The following is an 8,162-nucleotide window of genomic DNA, read 5'->3' on the forward strand; positions in this document are numbered from 1 at the left end:
CGAGATCCACGATCCAATGGTTCATCCTTTGAATCGATCGTTGGTAATATATATTAACTGTTAATCACATAAGAAGTCTAAGAATCTAGCCAAAATGGCTCAGACAAGAATCATACAAGCTATATAATGGTTTTAAGCCCATTTATGACTTTACACCTTTTCAATCTCCATCTTTAGCATAGCTAGGGTTCACTAATTCAATTAGGTTGGTTTTATAGTCCATTAACTAAGTCTTATGATTACCTACAACTTTGTAGAAGAAACCAAAGTCTAATTCGGACCATAAGGGTCCAATAACACTAATTGAGAATTCTGGCATAAAGCCCAAAACAACTAAGCCAACCCATTAAACTAAGGCCTGGTATATCTGGTCCAATAACAGTCAATGGGGTCAACTAACAGTCAACGTCAGAGTCCAGGGTCAATGGTCACGTGGTCAACGATTTGGTCACACGAGTCAACTCAGGTCAACACAGGGAACTCAGTGAGTCAACACAGCTCAACTCGGTCAAATTAACTGAGTCAGACACACTAACAGAAAGGTTTAAGGCTGAAACCAAAGCAAAGACCAAAAGGGTTCTGATGCACCATCATGGTGCATGGCTTACACCACACACTAGATATTCTACCTGCAAGTGTAACTCCTAGTAACATCATTTTCTAATTTTACCAGACTAAACATAACAATACAACAGTACATTGAATCCAAGTAAACTTCATAATTACAATTACAACTTCAAAATCTGTTTACCTGCTAAAGCAGTAGCAAGCCTCCCAATGCACAGATTCAACTCCACAGTTCATCTAACTTTCATTTTTACAACACATTCATACAAATATCTCATTTTAGTTCACTCCACCCTCCATTCCAACTCTAACTCTATCTCAGGATACAACTAACACCTTTTTAATATCTAACTGCAACTTCATCTCTAGATATAATTCTATAACGTCCATCCCATGATCAAACCGACCACCTGAACTTCAACCCACTCTATAGATACACCTGAAAAACACATTACAACTTTCATTTCATCTATGTAGTTACAACTCCAGCTATAATGCTTACCAACAATCCACATAGCACCAGCCACTCTAAATCTACAATCCAATCACTTCTACGTCTGTACTTCAAGTTCCAAACACACACACATTTCAGCTCCGAATACAACTCTTACAACATTAATACCATTCTCAATATGATATTATAAAGCGATTACAATTCATACAACACACACACATACCCATCATATCCATTTCATTTCAGTTCTTCATTGAATAACATCTGCAGCTTCATCACTATCCTGCAATACTATCTCAGGGTTTACTCAGATCAGTCTGTAACATTTGTAATTTACAGTACGTTGACACACCACTGCCTCAAACTATCAACCCCATTAATCTGCAACTTAATCAACAACACTAACATAAACTCAATTTTATCCTTCATGATTTCTTATCAACATCTGTAATCATTCTACTTCATTACAACCTGTAAATACCTCCACCAATTCCATCACAACTCCCTGTGAGCCAGAACAAACCTCCAATTCCTCCTCTGCATACCACAACAAAAATAATAACACAACCACTACATGTAGTCCCCATTCATACAACATCTACTCAAACACCCAACCATCCTTAATTCAATTACCAACTGCATATACTCAATCAATAAAATAAATAACTTTATTGAATCAACTCATAGAAAAATTACCTCAAAGAAGCTTCTTTCAACCAACTTGAATTCAATCCCTTCTTTGTTCTCAGACTAAATCCCAAAATGATTGAAAGAGATGATTCACCCTCTGCTTAATCTTCTACCTTGATTTCATCATAACCCTATACCGTCTAATTCATCATCTTCCTATAAATTTCGAACCCATGAATCTTAAACCATTGTTCTTACAAGAACCCTAACCCAAGGAATTCAAATCCAACAATTAAGCAATTTTAAACTTCAATTAAACAAACCCATCTAATAATTTAGTTTAATTCTTCAAGCTGCAACTCAGACAAACCCTGGTTTCCCAAGCTTTTCATCAAACTAACCTCGGATTCCATTTTAAAACCTAACTATCGATTCCCAAGATTTTCATCAAACTTAAACTCTAATTCTATTCAAACCCGTCTCTTATATCTCCTTTAGACCCTCAATTTCATCCTCTAAATCTTCTCAGAATTTCTTACAAACCCTAATTTGATCTTCTCAGATTAACAGAATCACCATCATCTTCTTCATCTCGTGTTCAATCAGTTACAACATCATCAACGTCTTCTACTTAATCTTCCCTCGCTCAACAATTAATTCTCTCAAGTTGTATCTCAAAACCATCTCTTGGTTTCGAACAGAGGAAGAGATGAGAAGAAGAGGAAAGATGAATAAAGAAAAAGAAGAAGAAAGAAGAATGAAATAAACGAACATGGGTTAGTCGTGGGAGAGTTCGAGAGATTTTAATGTATTTAGGTTTTCTCCTGTTAGTCCTGAGGGAGTCTCTCCAAATCTCCGTTAGTCGTGGGGGAGTTTAGAAGAGTCTCTTAAACTCTTTAGAAAACACCTGTTAGTCGCTGTGGAGTTTAAAAAAAGCTCTTGAACTCCCTGTTAGTCATAAAACCCTACAATACTAGGGAGTTGGTTGCTTTGGGGAGTTCGAGGGAGTTTTTAGTGTATTTTGGTCTCACAACAAATCTCTCAAACGAGTAGAGATTTGGGAAGGAGTTTGGTGCGTAGAAAACCATAGGAGAAAGAAGAGGAAACGTTTTTTTCCAGGTATGTTTTTTTTCTTCTTTGATCTCCATGATTGTTTATAATAGTTGGATTTGTGTACTATTTTGATTGTTTTTCATATCTTTGATCTCCATGATTGTTTATTTTGATTGTGTGTATCGTTTTTTTTTTTGTGGATATTCTCTCTCTGTCAAAACCCTAATTTGTGGTCTAAAAGATCTTGGTAAGAAATTGCATGATTTGATTATAATGATATCTTTAAATTCAACCGTTGGAATATGATGAAATTTGAGTATGTCGTAGTTTACCTTGTTATAGAAGTACAGTAAAATTTTCTCGCGGATCAGGTCACGTTTGCTCCTGCAAAGCTTGCACAATATATAACTATGGTCTGCTGAGTTTAAATCTCGAATAGGGAACTGATTCCTATTTATCTCATACTCCGCTTATCGGACAAAGGTGAAATTTTAGTATGATGTTTTTATATATACGAAGGTTACCTACTGTAATTTCCGTGGATCGACTATTTTGCTGAACCTTCTTCGTCTCTCTATTATTACTTACCAAAACTAAGATTACATGATTTCTATCAGAGATAATGATTCTAAGCTTGATAAATCCAACAATTCTCCTCTGTCTATCTATCTGCTCTTTTTACTCTTCCTCTCTCTAAATATTTTGTTGTTGTTTTTACTGCTACATTCTAATATGAATCTGATTGAAAAAAAAAACTTCCTTCGCAGGAGACCCAAAATCCCTTTTCTTCAGAAAACCCTAACTTTCTCTCTCGAAGATCAAAATGATAAACTTAATTTTTCCAGTTTCATACTTGTTACAACTAGCATTCCATGGTAACAGAAGTCATTAGTGAAAAGTTAGAAATCAGTGAAATGTTTTGGTTGGATGCTATTCTTCCATTAGGAATTATAGTTAATTCTCCGTATCACTTCTTGTTAGAATTTCTTAATCCCGATCTTTATTTAAACATCACGAATAATTGGGGGTTTTGTTGTTCGCAGATTTGGGTTTGATGTTGAAGTTGTTTCTTACAAGGTGAACGTCCTTCTCATTTAGATCTATTGTTTTATTGATTTTACAATAAGAAAATTATAAACAGTGAACATAAAAAGGGTTTTTTTGATTGTTTTAGCATCTTAATTCTCTAACCATTTTTTGCTTTTGTAAAAAATGGTGCAGGATAGGTCATGGTTCAAATTGTAACAATCCCACTTGATGCAATGGTTTGTCCGACTACTTATTCAGATTGCAATTTTTTACTTGCTTATTATCATGTCCTCTCATTTCAGTTGTGTTTGATTCATAAATATTTTGTTTTATTGTAGCCAGAGTTTGTTTAAGGAAATTTGAGCTTTAAAAGAGAATTTTTCACTGTTGCTCGAGCATCAACACTCTCTTGACAGGTCAGTATAGAGTAATATGAAATTGGGGGTAAGAATTTGGGTTTTGTTAATTATTGTTTCTGTGATTTCAGGTTTTGCTTTGTTAATCTTTCAATTTCAAGTGAAGTTGCTGAAGTTATTTCAATCTCTCAATTTCATTGAATCTCAGGTTTGTGCCTCTTTGATGCAGTTATTTACAATTTTTTTGTTTTGTTTTGTTTTGATCAGAACAAATTAGTAGTGTTAACATGCATGTTTTATTTACACATTGCTTGAACATGGTGTAACTGAGTTGCTTCTCTATGTTGAGGATTTCTTATCATCTTTAATTTCCTTAGTTGTGAATGGCACTGTTAGACGGCACAAGAAAATTCTCGTGTGAAAACATACTGTGAGACTAATGGTGTAACTTCAACTCTCATTCTGAATTTGACAAATGGTCATTATCATTATAACAGGGTTAGGCTGTAAATACAAATTCTATTGAATACTACTATAAGGAAGTATTATGAATCATGATGGCTATAATAATAGATTTTGTGAACATTAAAGCACATAGAGGTGCTGCAATTTATGACTGCGAAGTGCGAACCCCTGTATGGGTTTTGCTATTATATATTGGAATTCTATAACCCATGTCATTTGAATTTTGTATTTTGTCACCTTCGTTACAACGTCATTATCGAAATTCGTTATTAAGTCGCATTTGAAATATTGTCCTGACTTCTTAACTAATTCCTGTAGTTTTCACAAAAGTTTTTTAAAATTTACATTCAGATTCATTGTTACCTGTAGTCTTTCTTCAATACATCTAAGTAGCATTGGAAGGATAATCTCTTGTAGCGAAAACTGGTTGGTGCTCATCCATTTGTTACCTTCTTATCGTATTTTAATATGATTTCATTGCCTGGTATTTTTATTTGGATGATGGTTGAGTTATTAATTTTCGTGTGGTGAATGGTAATAGATGCTTGTCCTGCATGAACATATCCTTTGTGTAGTGATTGGTGCAATTGTCCTGACCCAATTCTAGGTTATTGAGTAGGCTTCTGTAACCAACAAAACCCCTTGTTCATTTTCAACATCTGGAGGTTCTATTTTTTACTCCTCATTTCATAACATGCATCATTATGACCATTAAATCCTTGGGTTGTATTCGCAGTCCTTTCATATTTTTGAGTGTCATGATAATAAGCTTAATCGGCATGTTTAGTATATGTGATGATTAACCTCAGTCACATCTCCGTTTGCTGATTTTGTGTAAAACCACTACATGTCCTATTATTCTGTATCTCAGTGTTAAGGAGGTCACTTGGGGGTGAAATAGTGTTGCACACGAGAGTTGAATGATATGTTAGTTGCGATTTTGATCTTGCTGACTGATTAAATTTATCTCTCATGTTTATTCTACTATTGTAGTGACTACTGTCGAAAGTTGCCATTTATTTGAATCTCAAGAAGGCCTATGCAGAAAGGTATAGAACACTGGGTTCTAATAGTAGAGTCGAACAAAATTAATTAGATGGTTTAAGCTAAAACAGTGTCATATTCTTGTGTATCTCGGTGTTAAGGAGGTCACTTGGGTGCAAAAGTGTTGCATACGAGAGTTGAATTATATGCAAGGGGCAATTTTTATCTGGCTGACTGATTAACTTTATGTCTCGTTTTGATTCTAATATTTGTATTAACTATTCTCGAAAGTTTGCCATTTTATTTGTATCTCAAAAAGACCTATATAGAAACTTTTTAGAACACCACAAGTGCTTAAATTGATTGTGTTCTAGTGATTGCCATATTCGATATTCAAATTATTTTATATTCATAAATTGATTGTTTTAAAGTCGATTTTGATTCATGAAGCATTTGATATTTTGAACAGAAATGATAATGCCCCTCAAAATGAGAAGCCATATTCTGTAATCATTGAAACAAGTAGGGAGTTACTTTGAAAAGAGTGTGCAATACAGAGAAAAACATATGTCAGAACTAGAGTAGCAATTTAGAATTACAATTTCTCTTTTGCTGTTATCTACAAATGGTAGTCCTTCTGAAAACAATCAATCTTCTTTCTTGAAGTACGATATTTGTATACAAGCTGTTATAAATTCTTTACTGCTTCACAATACCTTAGTGTGTTAAACACCTTGAAGGGTTTAATTTTAGTTGTACGGGATAAGTATAGATAAACCTTGTCACCTGGGATTACTTAATGGTAGGGAAGGTACAATATGTTAGGATGAGCATTTTTGAACTTGTGTACAAATATTTTTTCCGCCCATGTTCATATGAACAGAAACAAACATACTAGTCCTTGAATGCAGCAGTCTAAATATTTTAGTCTTGGTTGTTCATCCTTAAATACTAAAGTATTAGTTTTAGAATAGAGTTCCTAAATGTCAGCATGCCTTGTTATCATGTCTGCTTCTTTGTTTCCTTCTCATGGTTTTAACTTTAATTGAGGTTCCTGCTTGGTGTGCATCTCAGAGAATTGGCAGTGCTGCTGCTAAAATCCTGACTGGCACATAGAATTCTTTGTACGATGAATTTTTATTTTCATAAGATTGGTCTTCGAATTTGTCTGGATATTTTATTTTTCATGTTTTGCACTGCCGGTTTTAATTGTTTGGAATGTGTTCCATTTTCTAATTATAGGTGAAGATATGGGAAAAGCTTATGTATGCCTTTTGTACTGAAAGCTGGATCTTAAATTAATCTACAAAGTCTAAATCCAGTGCTACGAAGACACCAAGATGATGAAGTTATTCCCTGAAATTGTTCGAAACCTCTGCTTGCAGAAGATACAATTATTCATTGGTTTTGCTAAGGATTAATCCCCAAGGGAAGGTAAGCAGTTGAGATATCACTTGCTAGATAAATCATAAACTTTGTTAAACTGTTTGAATCTGTCTATGCATGCAAAACTCACAAGCTTTGTTTAAACTGCTCGCATCCTTTGCCACTTCATTGTTTTCAATGTCATTGATTAGGTTTCTGTTCTTGCAGACAAAGATTTGAGAAAGCTCTGGAACTCAATGTTTAACTGGCTGGAGGAGGCAGGAGATGGTGCTGACAATGGATGTTATTCAAGCCTGGAGGAGGCAGTGCTGTAGAGGACAGATTACACTGGTCATAACTACACATTACACTGGTCAGAACTACAGATTTTAATCTTTTGTGTAATTTGAAACCAATGAATCAATGAATGTTAAATTGAATGATTATTTGTGTGCAAGTTTAATTTGACTCTTATTTTTATTTGATTTGAATTTGGTTTTCATTTGAATTCTAATTTGAGTTTCATTTGATTCTCATTTGAATTCTAATTTGAGTTTCATTTGATTCTCATTTGAATTTGGTTTTCATTTGAGTTTCATTTCAGATTTAGTCAGATTCAGTCAGGCCAGACAGCCAATCTGAATCTATTTTTTTTTATATTAAGATTTATATCTATGACTGATTGTAGACAGTCATAAAATTTTGACTGCTAAAATCTGTCATTGATATAAGATTTTCAACGACCCACATAGACACGTCATAGTTGAAAAAGACGCTCAAACAACGACCCTTTCTTCGACCGAAAAACCTAGTCATAAATACGAGTTAATTGACTTGCTTTGTCTGTCACGAAATTGCTGATTTACACTAGTGCGTAGTTATATTATTGTTAGATTAAATTTTGTTAATTAACGTTCGTGTTAAACTACTCGAGTCATAATCGACTAATTCGCCACTTGACTGGTAGCGTTGACGAGCTTGAGGATCCTTACAGTCAACTTCCTCCATTTCATCCGTAGTGAGATCTCTTGGCGTTCGTTCTTCGGCAACCTTGGTGATAGTATCTACCGATTGGTTTCGTATCTCCTCATCATCGATCTTGCTGTAAGGAAGATCGGAGAGGCTATGTTCGGCGCTTTCATCGGGAGTTTTCGCTTCGTTCATTGGTATGTTGGCGTAATCTTTTGTACTTGCGGATGCTCCCTTGGTTAATTGCTATAAGCGGTACACATGTCCACCATTCGGCTTGGAAACGTTGA

At 34.7% G+C, this 8,162-nt stretch overlaps 1 long non-coding RNA gene across 5 annotated transcripts; it reads left to right on the forward strand.

Annotated features, from left to right (window-relative positions):
• The first annotated feature begins 3,237 nt into the window (after positions 1-3,237).
• LOC113301804 lies at positions 3,238-7,895 on the forward strand. Of its 5 annotated transcripts, XR_003336489.1 has the most exons (8): positions 3,238-3,781; positions 3,926-3,969; positions 4,072-4,149; positions 4,221-4,297; positions 4,906-4,980; positions 5,548-5,603; positions 6,781-6,972; positions 7,132-7,377. It is a non-coding gene; the product is annotated as an uncharacterized LOC113301804 (long non-coding RNA). The 5 variants fall into 5 exon arrangements; XR_003336486.1 differs by lacking the exons at positions 4,906-4,980; positions 5,548-5,603 and adding an exon at positions 7,871-7,895 and having other exon boundaries at positions 7,132-7,276; XR_003336488.1 differs by lacking the exon at positions 5,548-5,603.
• Positions 7,896-8,162: the final 267 nt, after the last annotated feature.

Source organism: Papaver somniferum, chromosome 8 (genome assembly GCF_003573695.1).
Source record: "Papaver somniferum cultivar HN1 chromosome 8, ASM357369v1, whole genome shotgun sequence".
NCBI classification, from domain to species: domain Eukaryota; kingdom Viridiplantae; phylum Streptophyta; class Magnoliopsida; order Ranunculales; family Papaveraceae; genus Papaver; species Papaver somniferum.